The sequence below is a fragment of the Neoarius graeffei genome, chromosome 5, assembly GCF_027579695.1.
Source record: "Neoarius graeffei isolate fNeoGra1 chromosome 5, fNeoGra1.pri, whole genome shotgun sequence".
NCBI classification, from domain to species: domain Eukaryota; kingdom Metazoa; phylum Chordata; class Actinopteri; order Siluriformes; family Ariidae; genus Neoarius; species Neoarius graeffei.
The window spans coordinates 48,414,413-48,433,187 of record NC_083573.1 but is presented as its reverse complement, the minus strand read 5'-3'; the positions used below and the strand labels follow the sequence as shown (position 1 = coordinate 48,433,187).

The 18,775-nt window shown below is 41.4% G+C and overlaps 2 non-coding genes across 2 annotated transcripts; both read right to left on the bottom strand.

The window, feature by feature from the left end:
* Positions 1–3,131: 3,131 nt before the first annotated feature.
* On the bottom strand, positions 3,132–3,203 carry trnaq-cug (transfer RNA glutamine (anticodon CUG)). The gene has a single exon. It is a non-coding gene; the product is annotated as a tRNA-Gln (tRNA).
* A 12,626-nt stretch (positions 3,204–15,829) lies between these two features.
* Positions 15,830–15,901, bottom strand: trnaq-cug (transfer RNA glutamine (anticodon CUG)). The gene has a single exon. It is a non-coding gene; the product is annotated as a tRNA-Gln (tRNA).
* Between the last annotated feature and the right edge of the window lie 2,874 nt (positions 15,902–18,775).

Here is an 18,775-nt window from a genome sequence, read left to right as displayed (position 1 = left end):
GGAACTCCCTTTCAAGTGGGAAGGTAGATTCTGAAAGAGAGTTATATGTTTCTTCAGCAAGAACAATCCTTTTTTTTCATATAAATACACAAAATACCAAAAGCACCTCAATTATCAATGTATTTACAGTTACTATCAGTATAAAACAAAAGGAAAGAAATGACGACTAATGGTGAGATCTCGAGCTAATTTATTGCCTGAAATCAGTTTATTGTCACAATTTTGGGACAAAAATGCAAGCAAATAAAAACATGTTCTGAAAAAAATAATAGTCATACTGGTCACACTGCATGTCTTTTATTTTGAGACCGACAAACAGCTTATTTTCAAGAAGTAGAAAATGTGAGTGGTACTCCTTTGCAAAGGATCTGGTATTTTATGTGCACTGTTATTATGAACACAATTCACTATCACATGGAAAGAATTGAAATGGAAGAAAATGTTTTAAAAATGCTTTATGTTGTTGTGAAATGTCATATCTTCAAGTCTTATTTAAAAAAAAAGCCAAATTCCTATATGCGGAAAAATTCAATGCTATTTTCTCACAAAGGGACTCCTACAATATATACTCTACTACATACACACAGGTATTGTGATGAACTGAAATGAGGTAAGTGCACCTAATTTTTTTTAGGTTCTACTCCGATAACTAGTTTTCTACAGTGATGTGAAGCACATAGTATATTCCTACACATGTAATAATAAAGTAATAATATGATAAGTCTGTGTGGTTAAAAACACAGTATTTCACAATTATTCGTCAAAGGCGGAGTGAATATCAGTGAATAGTATCCGAGACAAAGTCAAGGGTATTATTCATCGATACTCACTGAGCCTGAGAAGGATAATTGTTTTAGTATCAATACAGAGGTGATTATTTTAAAAAATAATAATTTATTTCAGGCAGCATAGTGGTGTAGTGGTTAGCGCTGTCGCCTCACAGCAAGAAGGTCTGGGTTCAAGCCCTGTGGCCGGCGAGGGCCTTTCTGTGTGGAGTTTGCATGTTCTCCCCGTGTCTGCGTGGGTTTCCTCCGGGTGCTCCGGTTTCCCCTAAAGACATGCAGGTTAGGTTAACTGGTGACTCTAAATTGACCGTAGGTGTGAATGGTTGTCTCTGTGTCAGCCCTGTGATGACCTGGCGACTTGTCCAGGGTGTACCCTGCCTTTCGCCTGTAGTCAGCTGGGATAGGCTCCAGCTTGCCTGCGACCCTGTAGAACAGGATAAAGTGGCTAGAGATAATGAGATGAGATCATTTATTTCAAACTTCAAAAGCAGCATGTAACTGTAATAAAGTCGCGGTGCAGACTTGTGTCACTTATCTATGCCGAGTCACATAAAATACTTTGTTTTGAAATAGATAAAATAAATCACAATTCCACCTTACCTTTGAATAGTTTAGACCAAACTTCATAGCATCGTTAGTGCTTTTAGGAACAGCATTTTCTTTCACAATTTGTAATTCTTCCTCACTTATGGTGACGAAGCGATTGGCCGCCATTTTGCCGAGTCGCTCGAGATGATAATCGAGAAATAGTCTGAATTTTGCGACCAATCAGTGCATGCGATTTTCTATAATCACCTCCATATTTATACTAATAACAGTGATTATGTAGTAATAATAATAAGTGGTACTTATTGTATTGTAAATATTAATATTTTTGTCCACTGACTGTATCGATGAGGGAACAACATGGTAGCCTAACATTCACTCCCATTGTGTGGTTTTAAAGCCTTTTTTGGTCAAAACTTGCAAAAACTGTAGCCAATGTCTGCACAGTAGATATGGCCAGTTGGGCATGGGGTTTGACTCTCACCTGGTGATTGACACAGTACACTGAATATTACCTGAAGTGCATTGGATAACTGAAAGTGGCAAGTATGGTGTTATTAATTAATATGTAAAATACTATATTGAAGTTATATAGTTTTTTGCAGGTATACCGATTTTATTGTTGTCATGGAGAATATGTTTCAGTTTTGATTCATAACTGACTAAGCTACCATATGAGCTGACATCCATCAGTTCATTGTAAGTAATGTAAGTATAAGTAGCCACGAGGTACCAACTGAAAATACACTAGTAAACTGCAGTTCACATTTACACTCAACACAACCTGTTTTTTGAGGAAAAGTATTGCTTCTCTTAGTTGTTTTCATCTTGCTCTTAGACCTGCCAAAAGTTCTTCATCTGGATGGAGAAGTGAGTGCTTTTATGCTCCACTCATTCTGTCAGTGGAGTTGCTTTAAAAAGGAGTTTGAGTGTTCAATAAGGTCTTACGGTCAACCAAGTGTTATGGGGTTTCGCTAGTGTTAGCTTCCGTCATCTCATCTCATCTCATTATCTCTAGCCGCTTTATCCTTCTACAGGGTCGCAGGCAAGCTGGAGCCTATCCCAGCTGACTACAGGCGAAAGGCGGGGTACACCCTGGACAAGTCGCCAGGTCATCACAGGGCTGACACATAGACACAGACAACCATTCACACTCACATTCACACCTACTGTCAATTTAGAGTCACCAGTTAACCTAACCTGCATGTCTTTGGACTGTGGGGGAAACCGGAGCACCCGGAGGAAACCCACGCGGACACGGGGAGAACATGCAAACTCCACACAGAAAGGCCCTCGCCGGCCACGGGGCTCGAACCCGGACCTTCTTGCTGTGAGGCGACAGCGCTAACCACTACACCACCGTGCCGCCCAGCTTCCATCATATAATTTAAATTTGTTTTACCACCGTTTTCTAAAAGTCTTAAGCCACTATTGTGTTTCTGTTTTTACCTCTTCTTCGTCTTCTTCTTCTGACTAGGGCGTCTATGGCAACCCATACAGTATGGTAAAAAGTTGGCAAACTGTTTGTAAATTGTTTACAAAATGTGTTAAATGTTTTATAAAAGCCTTAAACCACTTGAGGCCGAGCATTACAGTGATTTTATGGTGGGTGAGAAGGTTTTATTTGATGACAGTTAATAACTTAGTGACTATTAATTCAATACCGCAGACATGTGACTGATGTTTTTTCCCAAACAACCACGAGTCAGGGTTCCTGGCCAAACAAAACCAAGCTCAGGCATGAATTTGGCTCTTGAAGTGAATTCCCATGTGCCGTGCCTCATTAAAAAACATGCATATAGGTTCCACTGAGATTTGAACTCAGGTTGCTGGATTCAGAGTCCAGAGTGCTAACCATTACACCATGGAACCAGGCAGCCTAGAGTATTTTCAGGAGGTACATCAGACTGAACCCCAAAGCTGAATAACTTGATAATGGAGCATGGATCAATACATTTGATGCCCAGGGATGTTTCTTGGCACAGGCAACCAAGGCAGTTGCCGAGGGCACCACTTGCACAGTCCCCTTAAAAATACATATATTTTGGGGCTGGGCTGCAGCTCTCATGCATTGGCACGTGCCTTTTCTCACACTAATATTTCTCATCTTTGCCAATGTAAAATTTGTGATTTTTAAGTGAATGAACAGCAGTGTATGCACCAAAAAATCACTGCAATGGGGGGGACGCTAGAGCGAGCATGACAGACTAGACGTGCCTAGGTGAGGCTCCGCTCCAATAAATCGAGTTTATCATAAAAACACCATCTTTTGACCAAAGATAGTACAGTAAGCTTGTAAATTCGTACGGGACATTCTTAAAGATGCCACCAAAGAAGCAAACGTCGAAGAAAAAGCTTCGGAATCTTATGAGAGTGACCTGCTAACTGAGCTAACAGCTAGTCCCTCACAAGAAAGTGCAGCTATTCTCTCTGCTATAAACGAAATGAGTAAGCAAATGGTCGAGAGATTTAACTCCCTGGAAGAGTCTCTGCAAGCCAGTCAAACTACATTGGCAGAACATGCATCCTGTCTCTCTGCAGTGGAGGTAATGGCCAGCGACCATGATCACAGGTTAGCCGCACTCGAGCTACAGGCTAAACGCCTGGGGGATGCTAACAAAACTTTACAAGACAAAGTTGTGGACCTTGAGGCACGCTCCAGGCGCCAAAACATAAAGGTAATAGGCCTGCCTGAAAATGCTGAATCTGGTCGCCTGGTTGAGTTTGTGGCAAGCTTTATTGAAAATCTGTTTGGGAAAGAACATTTTCCGAAGCACATTGAAGTTGACCATGCACACAGGCTGGGTGGACAGCTTGCTAACGGTGCTAATCGAGTCCGACCCCGTGTGCTGATAGCCAAGATACACAGCTACCGCGTCAAGGAGCTCATCATGAGGCTTGCAGCACAACAATCCCCTCTGATGTACCAAGGTCAGCGCATCCATATCTTTCCGGATTTCCCGGCTGAGATTATGAAACAGCGTCAACTCTTTGAAGACACCAGGAAAAGATTCAAGTCTGCTGGTCTTCGCACGGGATTCATTTACCCTGCTCGCCTGAGAGTTACCCACGGCAATGTTACCTCAACATTCAACAGCCCAGAGGAGGTGGAAGTGTTCGCAGATAATCTTGCCATGTGAAGATGTCCCAGGAGTGACTGTGAGGGTTGGTCACCATGAGCAAACTTTGAGATATCTAATGCTTATAATATCAGATGTTCGCAGACAATCTCGCCACGTAAAGATGTCCCAGGAGAGACTGTGATGGTTGGTCACCATGATATTCCTTTTCTGACTGTTCATTTCACAATGATTGCCTTACACATCTACTTCTATTGTTTCAGTGTGAGTGTTTCACTTATATGAGCTTTATATCGGAGGGGAAGCAAGATGTTAGGTTGCTTTTAGCGTTTTCACTGCTTAGTGCCAGGCTAAGCCCAGTTGGAGTTTCCCCTTCAACAGTATGTTTAACCAGGGTTTTTTCCTACTTTGTTTGGGAAAGTGGGATTGGGAGAGGGTGGGGTTTTGTACACGTTCAGTACACCTGTATGTTTTTGTTTTCTTGTGTTTTTGTCTGAGTCTTTCTGTGTGTCCACTATTCGAGTAATAACTGTCACAATATGTCATGTTACCAGTAAATAGTAGTCGAAGTAAGGGGGTTACTATGGTCAGCTGGAATGTAAAGGGATTAGGACATCCTATTAAACGAGCGAAGGTTTTCACTCATTTAAGATCTTTATCCTCCGACTTAGTCAGTACGTTTACATGCACATCCAAATCGAGCTGCTGTCGGTAATCGAGCAAAGGGTCCCAGCAGGGGTGCCAGAGAAATCCAATCCTACATGCACACAAGGAAATCGAGCTATTGTGTGAGGTACATTGTGCACCCGAGCCACAGGTGGCGCTACACGCCCCATCGTGTTGGTACACTTCCGGTTGTCGTCATGAAGAAGAGCTATTCAAGAGTGTAAACAAAGTTATCAGTTCCGTGTTCTCCATTGCGCGTTTTTCTCCCGTCCATGAATTTTAATATATTCAACTCCTTAAGCTGAATGAGCATGAACTCTGTCTCCTCATTGCTCCAGAAGTGCACGTTTCTGCTCGCCATTTTCTCTTCTTCGTTTGTTCCTCCTGACCTCTTCTGCTGCTCGCTACTACTGTTGTCATGCCGACCGAGGCTGTCGTGTTTCCCGCTTGTGGTCTCGTCACTCGAAGGGGCAGTGCTGAAGTAAGTAGCTCGACTACGTTGCTCGATAGGGTATACATGCACTAAGTAGCTCAGTAAAAATCGCATAATCTAGGTTGTGTAGCTCGATTACAAGAAATCAAGTTCGGTTCAATTTCAGCCTAGCTAAGGTGTTTCCATGGCATTCAGAACTTCGATTTCAGTCGAGCAACGGCAGAAATTAGATTTTCTCTATGTGCATGTAAACGCACTGAATGTTTTTACAGGAAACTCATATTAGACCGTCTGAGCAGTCTCGTTTAAGGTGCAACTGGGCAGGACATATTTTTCAATCTACATTTTCTAGCAAGGCATGAGGGGTAGCCATTATAATTAAAAAGAATATACCTTTTCAACATGTAAAAACTATCAGTGATGATAGTGGCAGATTTCTAATTGTAACTGGACAACTTTACTCTATGCATGCCACTCTGGTTAATATCTATGGTCCAAATGTTGACGATGCAGACTTCTTCCATAAAATATTTGATAAACTGCCAGATCTCTCAAATACTAATTTGATTATTGCTGGAGACTTTAATGCGATTTTAGACTGGCATCTGGACAGATCTTCAAAAAAACAATCAAGTCCTTCAAATGCATCAGTCACTTTGAACAACCTAATCTCCTCATCCAACATTGTAGACATTTGGTGATTGCAACACCCAACAGATAGAGAGTATTCCTTTTTTTCCAATTTGCACAACTCATATTCACGAATTGACTTTTTTCTATTAGACTCTAAGCTCCTATCAAATGTGCTGGACACCAAATACCATAACATTGTCATCTCAGATCATGCTCCAGTTAGTGTTAACTTAGACTTTAACCAACAAAAACTGCAAACGACTTGGAGGCTCCGTCCTTATTTAATTAATGATGCAGATTTCTGTAAATACTTGTCAGGTAAAATTGACGAATTCCTAGAAACGAACGACACCTCCGATACTTCAGATTCAAACTTGTGGGAAACGTTTAAAGTAGTCATGAGGGGTCATACTATTTCTTACGAGGCATCATTAAAACAATCAAGAAACTCAAGATTGGTTGAAATAGATAGCAAGTTATCTCAACTGGAGACACAATATAAACAAAGTAACAATAATCAAATACTGCAGGTAATTATTAATCTTAAATGAGTACAATACAATCTTAACAAAACAAGTCAGTGATCAGCTGTCCCGTCTGCGGACACGTTATTTTGAACTTGGAGACAAACCATGCACGCTGCTAGCCCATTAGCTTAGGGGGCAGCAAAATAGTAGGGCTATACTTAGAATTAGATCTGGTGCTGGAGATATACTCACCCACCCAAAACCAATAAATAAGCATTTTGTGGAGTTTTATCAAGATTTATACAAGTCAAAAGCAAGGGGTGATGTGGATTCTTAGCTTAAAAATGTTCCCCTTCCTAAACTAGATGATGCCTCACGGGAGGCTTTGAATGCAACAGTAACTATAAATGAAGTGACAGATTCTATCCAGTCTTTTACTAATGGTAAAACCCCTGGGCCAGACGGTTTTGGACCAGAGTTCTATAAAAAATTTTCTCAGCAGATATCTCCACTTCTGCTCAGGATGCTGTCCCACTCCACTGAGATAGGAAAACTACCACCAACATTATATAATGCGGACATTGCTCTCATACTTAAACTGAATAGAGATGACAAAAACCCGGCCTCTTACCATCCAATTTCTATGCTCAATATGGATTTTAAGATTTTTACTAAAATATTAGCCAACAGACTAAACCAGTATATTGAATCCCTTATTCACAGAGACCAGACAGGGTTTATTCCAAACAGATATTCCTTTTTCAATACAAGACGACTAATAAATCTCATCTCATTATCTCTAGCCGCTTTATCCTGTTCTACAGGGTCGCAGGCAAGCTGGAGCCTATCCCAGCTGACTACGGGCGAAAGGCGGGGTACACCCTGGACAAGTCGCCAGGTCATCACAGGGCTGACACATAGACACAGACAACCATTCACACTCACACCTACGGTCAATTCAGAGTCACCAGTTAACCTAACCTGCATGTCTTTGGACTGTGGGGGAAACTGGAGCACCCGGAGGAAACCCATGCGGAGAACATGCAAACTCCACACAGAAAGGCCCTCGCCGGCCACGGGGCTCGAACCCGGACCTTCTTGCTGTGAGGCGACAGCGCTAACCACTACACCACCATGCCGCCCCCATTTTATGTTGAGACGCCGAAAAGGCATTTGACCAGGTGGAGTGGGGGTACCTGTTTGGAGTGATGGAATCATTTGGTCTGGGAGGCACTTTTGTCTCCTGGATACGGATGGCCTACCTTAATCCAACTGCTTCTATTGTCACTAATCAAAACAGATCACATCCCTTTTCGCTCGAGAGGGGCACCCATCAGGGGTGTCCCCTCTCACCATTACTTTTTGCGCTAGCCATTGAGCCACTGGCAATTAGTATAAGGGAAAATAAGCTCATTAAACCTATCATTATTGATGGTATTAGTCACAAAATATCACTCTACGCAGATGACATTGCTATTTTTTTGACAGACCCCAAACAATCTGTCCAGTATTTGCTCGATCTGATAAATGAGTTTGGTATGGTTTCGGGATACACCATAAACTGGCAAAAAAGTGACCTTCTGTCACTCACAACTGATTTAGACCCCTCATTCGTGACCTCAACTCAGTTGAACATTGCAAAAATCAGTGTTAAATACCTAGGTGTTAAACTCGCTAAAAAAACAGAGTTACTTTTTAAATATAACTTCATGGAGAGATTAGACGCCCTGAAAAAGAATATTGAAAAATGGAGAACATTGCCTCTGTCATTGATAGGCCGTATAAATACAATTAAAATGGTCTCTTTGCCAAGATTCCTTTATTTGTTTCAAAATATCCCAATTTTTATCCCAATGTCCTTTTTCAAAATGATTGACTCTGTGATTTTACCATTTATCTGAGGATATAAGGCACACAGAATCTCTAAACAACATCTTCAAAAGCCAAAGGAATTTGGAGGCCTAGTCCTACCATGTTTCCTACATTATTACTGGGCCGCTAATAGCAGAGCGATGGTATATTGGCAACTGGCTAATAATCCTGATCCACAGACTGAGATACCATCCTGGTTAGCAATGGAACAAAGTCTACCCCAAAAAACCTCCCTCAGGGCAATTCTCTTTTCATCACCAAGGCTGAGAGCCTCTTGTAAGGGAGAGTATTGCACGATATCTAATGCTCAAAAAATTTGGATGCAGATCAGAAAATTTTGTGATCTTCCAAAGACATCAGTGCACGCCCCTATATGGCATAATCATGCCTTTCTCCCTTCAAACACAGATGCAGTTTTTAAGGAATGGAGTAGGAAAGGAATAGGGTCCATAAAAGATCTCTATGTTAATAAACACCTATGTTCATTTGAATTATTACAAAAAAAATAACCTGCCAAAATCAAACTTCTTTAGGTATTTACAGTTACGTCATTACATAAGACAAAATATTTCATCATCTGACTCCCTGCCAGAAGAAAATGCTGTTTTTAGGCTCTTACTTAGCCCACCTGATGAGAAAGGTTTGATTTCAAAATTGGTTTGTACTTTCTCTCACAAACTTGCAGAACCTGCTGTTAAATTTAAACAAATGTGGGAGGCTGATCTTAACATAACGATTCAAGATGAAATATGGAAACAAGCTTTAAATGACATTCACCGTTGCTCAGTTAATGCTAGGTTACAGTTGATTCAATCTAAGGTCATACACAGGTTACACTATTCAAAGGTTAAGCTGCATAAAATCTTTCCCCAAACTTCCCCCCTGTGTGAAAGGTGAAAGAAATCAGATAGCACACTTGCACACCAATTTTGGCTGTACCCTGAGATTCAGAATTTCTGGTGTTCGATTTTCAGATGGTATTCCCATGCACTTAAAGTAAATCTGGACCCTGACACCGCTGTACTTGGCATCTCTAACACTTTGGACAACATGGGTCGAAATGTTAGTATGGTGGTGGCTTATGGTATGGTCATAGCAAAGAGATGCATTTTGAAAGTGTGGAAATCTGACTCACCACCGAAGTTTGAAGCCTGGCTGAGGGAGCTGGTAGGAGTCCTCCACATTGAAAAACTGAGATATGAGATATCTGACAACTTACAGAAATTCTATGGTGTATGGAGACCTATCCTGGAGTACCTGAACCTGTAGTTAACCCCCCTAAAGAGTACCTATTCTGGCATATTTGATGCACTCAAGTGGTCATTCAACTCTGACATTATATTAAGCCTTTTTGTGTGTTCTTTGTTTTGACTTGTGTTGGTGGTGTAGTGGTTAGCACTGTCGCCTCACAGCAAGAAGGTCCGGGTTCAAGCCCTGTGGCCGGCAAGGGCCTTTTTGTGCAGAGTTTGCACGTTGTCCGTGTGGGTTTCCTCTGGGTGCTCCAGTTTCCCCCACAGTCCAAAGACATGCAGGTTAGGTTAACTGGTGACTCTAAAGTGAGTGTGAATGGTTGTCTATGTGTCAGCCCTGTGATGACCTGGCGACTTGTCCAGGGTGTACCCCGCCTTTTGCCCGTAGTCAGCTGGGATAGGCTCCAGCTTGCCTGCGACCCTGTAGAAAGATATAGCGGCTACAGATAATGAGATGAGATGGTTTGTGTCAAGTTGTTATTGCTTTTATGTGTATTGAGTATTTTGTTTTGGTATGTTATGGTTTGTCTAGTTTTTTTTATTATTTATTATTATTATTATTATTATTATTATTATTATTTGTGTGTGTGTGTGTGTGTGTGTGTGTGTGTGTGCGTGTTCCTTGTTACTTTGAAAATTGACAATAAAAATATTTATTAAAAAAATCACTGCAATACACGTTCTGGTGGAACAGCCAATCATAATGATTTCACCACAGTAAAGTTGGTTTTATATTGGACATTCGCGATTCTCTCTCTCTCTCTCTCTCTCTCTCTCTCTCTCTCTACTACTGTATATCTCAAGAAATAAACACACAAAAAGACAAATTTTGGATTTTTTTACTCTGGAATGGACAGAACCAATTATTAAAAGAAAAGAAAGAAAGCACAACTTTATTCATTACACACTTATGAAATTTCCTCTCTGCATTTAACCCATCTGAAGCAGTGAACACACACATGCACACACACACCCAGAGCAGTGGGCAGCCATGCTAACAGCGCCCGGGGAGCAGTTGGGAGTTAGGTGCCTCGCTCAAGGGCACCTCAGCCCAAGGCCGTCCCATATTAACCTAACCTGCATGTCCTTGGATTGTGGGGGAAAACGGAGCACCCAGAGGAAACCCACACAGACACGGGGAGAACATGCAAACTCCACACAGAAAGGCCCTTGCCAGCCGCTGGGTTCAAACCCAGAACTTTCTTGCTGTGAGGCGACTGTGCTAACCACTACACCAGGAAAAGTTTAGCTTCTTTTCATGACTTTCATCAAGCTCTTAGACCTGCAGAAGGTTACTCATCTGGATGGAGAGGTGTGCGCTTTTATGTTCTGCTCATTCTGTCAGTGGAGTTGGTTGAAAAAGGAGTTTGAGTGTTCAGTAAGCTCTTACAGGAAACAAATTGTTATGGGGTTTAGCTAGTGTCGCCTGCCGTAGTATATTTTAAATTAATTTTGTCAGCATTTTGTAAAAGTTAGTCCACACTTGAAACTGTGTGTTACAATGATTTTATAGCAGTAAGTAGCATACAATACAATCTCTGGTTATGTGACTGATGCCAAGCTCAGGGAAGAATTTCATTCTTTGAAATTTGCCACAACTCCCCATGTACTCTACTCCATAAACAAACACACAGGCTCCACCGAGATTTGAAGTCAGATCACTGGATTCAAAGTCCCACATGCTAACCATTACACCATGGAACCCCTCTCAATTAACCTCAGGGATCAGTACTACACTTGCTCTCTCTGTTGAATCAGCTTAAGAGAGCTTGAGTGTTTGTTAAGGTCTTACAGTCAACAAATTGTTATGAAATTTAGCTAGTGTTAGCTGCTGCGGTATATTTGGGGGCCACGCAGAAAGCTGCATAGGCACCCATCGTATTTCTTAAACTTCTCAGATGGATTTTTGATTTTTGAAATCAGTGGTGAAGCCACCAAACAGGAAGTGAGGGCATAGCTCAGCAATGCTTTGATGTATTGACACCAAACTTGCTACAGTGCCTTGCAAAAGTATTCATCCCCCTTGGTGTTTGTCCTGTTTTGTTGCATTACAAACTGGTTAGCACCATTTGATTTACACAACATGCCTACCACTTTAAAGGTGCACATTGTTGTTTTATTGCGGCACAAACAATAATTAAGATGAAAAAACAGAAATCTGGAGTGTGCATAGGTATTCACCCCCCCCCAAAGTCAATATTTTATAGAGGCACCTTTTGCTACAATTACAGCTGCAAGTCTCTTGGGGTATGTCTCTATTAGCTTAGCACATCTAGCCACTGAGATTTTTGTCCATTCCTCAAGGCAAAACTGCTCCAACTCCTTCAAGTTAGATGGGTTGCGTTGGTGTACAGCAGTCTTCAAGTTATGCCACAGATTCTCAATTGGATTAAGGTCTGGGCTTTGATTCGGCCTTTCCAAGACATTTAAATGTTTTCCTTTAAACCACTCCAGTGTAGTTTTAGCAGTATGTTTCAGGTCATTGTCCTGCTAGACTGTGAACCTTCATCCCAGTCTCAAACCTCTGGCCAACTCAAACAGGTTTCCCCCAGAATTGCCCTGTATTTAATGCCATCCATCTTTCTTTCAGTCCTGACCAGCTTTCCTGTTCTTGCAGATGAAAAATATCCCTACAGCATGATGCTGCCACCATCATGCTTCACTGTAGGGATGGTGCTCTCAGGGTGTTGGGTTTGTGCCACACATGGCATTTCCCATGATGGCCAAAAAGTTACATTTTAGTCTCATTTAACCAGAGAATCTTCTTCCGTATGTTTGGGGAGTCTGCCACATGCTGTTGGGCAAACTCCAAACATGATTTTTTTTAAGCAATGACTTTTTTCTGGCTACTCTTCCATAAAGCCCCGCTCTGTGGAGTGTAGGGCTTAAAGTGGTCCTATGGACAGATACTCCCATCTCCACTGTGGATCTTTGCAGCTCCTTCAGTGTTATCTTTGGTGTCTTTGTTGCATCTCTGATTAATGCCCTCCTTGCCCGGTCTGTGAGTTTTGGTGGGCGGCCTTCTCTTGTCAGGTTTGTAGTGTTGCCATATTCCTTCCATTTTGCTATAATGGATTTAATGGTGCTCCCTGGGATATTCAAAGTTTGGGATATTTTTTATGACCCAACCCTGATCTAAACTTCTCCACAACTTTGTCTCTGACCTGTTTGGAGGCTCCTTGGTTTTCATGTTGCTTGCTTAGTAGTGTTGCAGAATCAGGGTCCTTCCAGAACAGGTTGATTTATACAGACATCGTGTGACAGATCATGTGTCACTTTGACTGCACACAGGTGGATTTTAATCAACTAATTATGTGACTTATGAAGTGAATTGGTTGGAGCAGCTCTTATTTAGGGGTTTCATATGAAAGGGGGTGAATATCTATGCACACTCCAGATTTCTGTTTTTTCATCTTAATTATTGTTTGTGTCACAATAAAACAACAATTTGTACCTTTAAAGTGGTCGGCATGTTGTGTAAATCAAATGGTGCTAACCCCCCAAAAATCCATTTTAATTCCAGCTTGTAATGCAACAAAACAGGACAAACACCAAGGGGGATGAATACTTTTGCAAGCCTATACTTCCTTAGGAGGCTGCGGTCCTTTAACATCTGCAGGAAACTCCTGTGGATGTTCTATCAGTCTGTGGTCGCCAGTGTCCTGTTTTACACCGTAGTGTGCTGGGGGGGGGGGGGGGGGGGGGCAGCACATCCAAGAAGGACACACTGATGGACAAACTGATCAGGCGGGCCGGCTTTGTGGTCGGCATGAAGCTGGATTCTCTGGTGATGGTGTCAGAGAAGAGGTCTATGGACAAACTATTGAACATCATGGACGATGCCAGTCACCCTCTGCACACCGGCATCAGCAACCAGAGGAGCCTGTTCAGTGACAGAATGCTCCTTCCCAAGTGCAGGACGAACAGACTTAAAAACTCCTTTGTCCCTCACGCCATCAGACTGTACAACTCCTCTCTTGGGGGGGGAGGAGGGGTAACAGGAGGACAGAGGATGGGAAGGAGCAGTAGTAGCCCCTAGCCTAACAATAAGCAATACTGGACAATGTGCAATATAATGTGCAATATAAAGTGCAATATCTTTCCTGCTGCCCCCCCTTCCTCCCTCTCTCCCCTTTCGTCTCTTTCCCATATCTTATTCTTTTATATTTGTATATGTAAATACTTAATTTATTTTAATTTATCTTGAAATTTTCTCTATTTCTTTTCTCTGTTTATCTGTAGTGATGCTGCTGGAATTTTAATTTCCCTGAGGGAACCCTCCCAAAGGGATCAATAAAGTTTTATCTAATCTAATCTAATCTAATCTAATCTAATCTAATCTAATCTAATCTAATCTAATCTAATCTAATCTAATCTGTATGTGGACGCTGGACCACTTTCTGAATATGTGCAAAAGATTTTGTCATTTGATCACTGGGGGGCGTTGCAATAAACAAAAACACGCATTTCCTTATACATTTTAATGTGTTGGCTTGATACAAGTGGTTGTTATCCATCCATCCATTATCTGTAGACCCAAGTATACTTCTGTGGACACGGCTTCACGCAAAACAGATGTGGACGCGTGCCTCCAAAGCACACTTCATTTTCCACTGAACGTGTACACGTCTCTGGTGAAATGACCTTCCCACTGAGGTCAGAACTGCTGACTCCGTGACCACCTTCAAGCGCAGACTGAAGACTCACCTCTTCAGGCTGCACCTCTCCCCTTCTCCCCTGCACACTGTGAAATTGTGTTTCAGTCTAGACCAACCCAGGCTGTGGGGTTAGCTGTTTTTGAGTTCTCTGTTTAGTTGTATTTTGTATGGTTGTTTTTTTTTCCTTGGCTGTTTGAATATTGGTACTTCAACAGAATATTACACTAGGTATTATTGTCACTTAGTCAGTTGGCATGAGAATTTTCTTGTCTAGAAGTTCAGCACTTCTTATACCTGACTTCTGCACTCGTTGTATGTTGCTCTGGATAAGAGCATCTGCTAAATGCTATGTAATGTAATGTAATGTAATGTAATGTAATGTAATGTAATGTAATGAACACATGCACACTATGCCTTGACTGAATAAACGAATCACCTACTGGGAGCGGCAGAGGGTGGTCTGAAAGGTAATCCCCTGAATAAGATAAAAACAAGAAGACGAGAGGCATGAATGGCAGTTTGCAACTTGAGAGAAGAATACCTTCTTTAATGTTTAATACCAATGTTGGAAGAAGAAGACACACAGACACAATATCTGGATGCTCCGCGGACTGACGAAATTTGTGTCACATTGTGCAGACCGCATCTGCTGAAGTATACTTGGGCCTTTAAGAGAACCCGAGGATGAGACATGACAACTCATCATGTTGACGAAATATATGTGGCAGCCATATTGATTGAATCAAAAACCTTAAAAAGTTTTCAGCAGCCACAAACCGAATCATACCCAAATCTGGCATAGATTATTCGTAGACAAAACCTCATGAAAGTTACCAGAAGGATTTTTCTTTATTTTCAAAACTATTAGTTCATTACAGCCTGTCAAATTCAGCAGTGAAGCTGTCAAACAGGATGTGAGCTCATATCTTTGCTAATCTTTGGTCAACTGACATGAAACTTGTTGTGTGTACATACAGCCAAGCCCTTGACATGAAGTTTCCATGGCAACTGTGCCCTGTTGGAGTGCTTGGCCCCACCATCGCTGCTTGCGTCTATATTTGGGGGCCCAGCAGAAAGGCTGCCCACTGTCTTTCTTCTTCTTCTTCTTCTGGCTAGGGCGTCTATGGCAACCCATACAGTATGGTAAAAAGTTGGCAAACTGTTTGTAAATTGTTTACAAAATGTGTTAAATGTTTTATAAAAGCCTTAAACCACTTGAGGCCGAGCATTACAGTGATTTTATGGTGGGTAAGAAGGTTTTATTTGATGACAGTTAATAACTTAGTGACTATTAATTCAATACCGCAGACATGTGACTGATGTTTTTTCCCAAACAACCGCGAGTCAGGGTTCCTGGCCAAACAAAACCAAGCTCAGGCATGAATTTGGCTCTTGAAGTGAATTCCCATGTGCCATGCCTCATTAGGAAGCATACATATAGGCTCCACCGAGATTTGAACTCAGATCGCTGGATTCAGAGTCCAGAGTGCTAACCATTACACCATGGAACCAGGCCAAATGAAATATTTTCAGGAGGTCCATCAGACTGAACCCCAAAGCTGAATAACTTGATAATGGAGCATGGATCAATACATTTGATGCCCAGGGATGTTTCTCGGCACAGGCAACCAAGGCAGTTGCCGAGGGCACCACTTGCACCGTCCCCTTAAAAATACATATATTTTGGGGCTGGGCTGCAGCTCTCATGCATTGGCACGTGCCTTTTCTCACACTAATGTTTCTCACCTTTGCTTTTTTTTATGTATATTTTTATTAGAATTTTGTACAAGTTACAGAAAACAAACACAGAAAAAAGACAGAGTAGAAACAACAAGTAAAACAGAACACACACACACAAAAAAAAAAAACCAGCAAAAAAACCAAAGACAAAACAGGGCATATTTAAAAACAATAATTGTGTACACTGCTGCATCACTGACACTAGAATCTTAACACAAGTACTAAACAGAGTTGGTAAAAGTGGATGGCACTCTATGAACTCCCTTGCTGGTCAAGATCAGTGTTATATTTATCAAGGTGAGCCAAAAATGGCTGCCATATATCTGAAAATTTATTAAGATTGTCCATCATGCCATATCGAACCTTCTCCATATGCAATATACCAATGAGCTCACGTAACTAGATCTTAAACTGAGGCACAGTATCTGACTTCCAGAGTTTTAAAGGAACAGTCCACCGTACTTCCATAATGAAATGTGCTCTTATCTGAATTGAGACGAGCTGCTCTGTACCTGTCCGAGCTTTGCGCGACCTCCCAGTCAGTCAGACGCAGTCAGACGCGCTGTCACTCCTGTTAGCAATGTAGCTAGGCTCAGTATGGCCAATGGTATTTTTTGGGGCTGTAGTTAGATGCAACCAAACTCTTCCGCGTTTTTCCTGTTTACATAGGTTTATATGACCAGTGATATGAAACAAGTTCAGTTACACAAATTGAAACGTAGCGATTTTCTATGCTATGGAAAGTCCGCACTATAATGACAGGCGTACTAACACCTTCTGCGCGCTTCGGCAGCGCATTGATACGGAGCTCAGATATCAATGCGCTGCCGAAGCGCACAGAAGGTGTTAGTACGCCTGTCATTATAGTGCGGACTTTCCATAGCATAGAAAATCGCTACGTTTCAATTTGTGTAACTGAACTTGTTTCATATCACTGGTCATATAAACCTATGTAAACAGGAAAAACGCGGAAGAGTTTGGTTGCATCTAACTACAGCCCCAAAAAATACCATTGGCCATGCTGAGCCTAGCTACATTGCTAACAGGAGTGACAGCGCGTCTGACTGCCTGGGAGGTCGCGCAAAGCTCGGAGAGGTATGGAGCAGCTCGTCTCAATTCAGATAAGAGCATATTTCATTATGGAAGTACGGTGGACTGTTCCTTTAAAATCATTTTCTTTGCAATTACCATTCCATACATAATTGTGCTTTGCACCGAAACCCCATGGTTAAGTAGAGAAGGAGAAACCCCAAATAATGCAATCATTGGATCAGGTTCAAACACACAGCCATACATGTCAGAAAACCACTTAAATACATTACACCAAAAATTATACAGTTTCGGACATGTCCAAAAGAGGTGAGTCAGAGAGCACTCTGCAGATTTACATCGGTCACATAGCAATGAAATGGTGGGAAAGATTCTGTGCAGTTTGGTTTTTGAATAATGAAGCCTGTGCATCACCTTAAATTGGATTAACTGGTGCCTAGTGTTGATAGAGCAAGATTGGGTCCTACCAAGGCCCTCCCTCCAAACATCATCTCCAATCTGCATTCCCAGCTCCTCCTCCCAGGAGTTTTTCAAAGAGTGCGTAGCAGAAATTGTTTGTTCAGAAAATATATTTGCAAAGCCAGAGACCAATTTTCTAGATTCAGGTGGACCCAACAAAAGCTTATAAATCAATTTATCTTCCGGAAGAGACTCAAAGTTAGGCACACATTGACGGACATAATTCCTAATCTGTAAATATCTGAAAAAATGTGTTGTGGGAAGAGAAAACTTGTTTTGTAACTGAGCAAATGTAGCAAATTGTTTATTAATATACAGATCTTTCAGAGTGACCAAACCCTTTAGTCTCCAACTGTCAAAAGACCCGTCCGAGAGGGATGGAGAGAATGCATGATTGTGATATACTGGGGCATGGATAGAAGTGTCTGGTAGTCTGCAGCCCTTCCTAATTTGCTGCCATATTTTTAAGCAATTGAAAATAATCATATTATCCATCTTCACAGTTGCAGGAGGTCTGGGTGTTGAGAAGAGAAGTGCTGGAAGCGAACTGTTTTTGACATCACTCATTTCAATGGCAACCCAAGGGGGAGTCTCGACAATGGCCTTTTTTGTGATTGTTGCGGGCTAAAATGTCTGATGTTGCGGGGGTTTTCCAAAAAATTGCGCTGAAAGTTGCGGTGTTTTTTAGGTTTTTGTTGCGATTACATTGCGGGAGGAAGTGAAAGTTGCGAGAAATTGTTGCGATTTTCTCTTTTTGTGATTAAAATTGAGTGATATGTTAAATATTAAGTTATTACTGAAAAACTATTGATTAAAAAAACAAAGACACTGAGAAATGGTCCTATAAACAACTTTACCAATAAAAAAGATTACCAGGACTACAAAAATGCAGAAAAATAGGCTTTACTGATCCAAATGCACCTGTTGGTTCAAAAGTTAAAGTGCAGAGAACCTCACAGCACAACATGAAGTTACCTTAAAATATAATATAAATGCCTCAGCTTTCATGTAAGAAAAAAAAACTATTAATACTAGTACTGTGTGCAGGCAGTCTCTCCTGAAGACTAAATTAAACAATAATTATAAACTAATAAAATAAATGGCTCAGGCTTCATAGAAGGGAAAAAAACAATTTG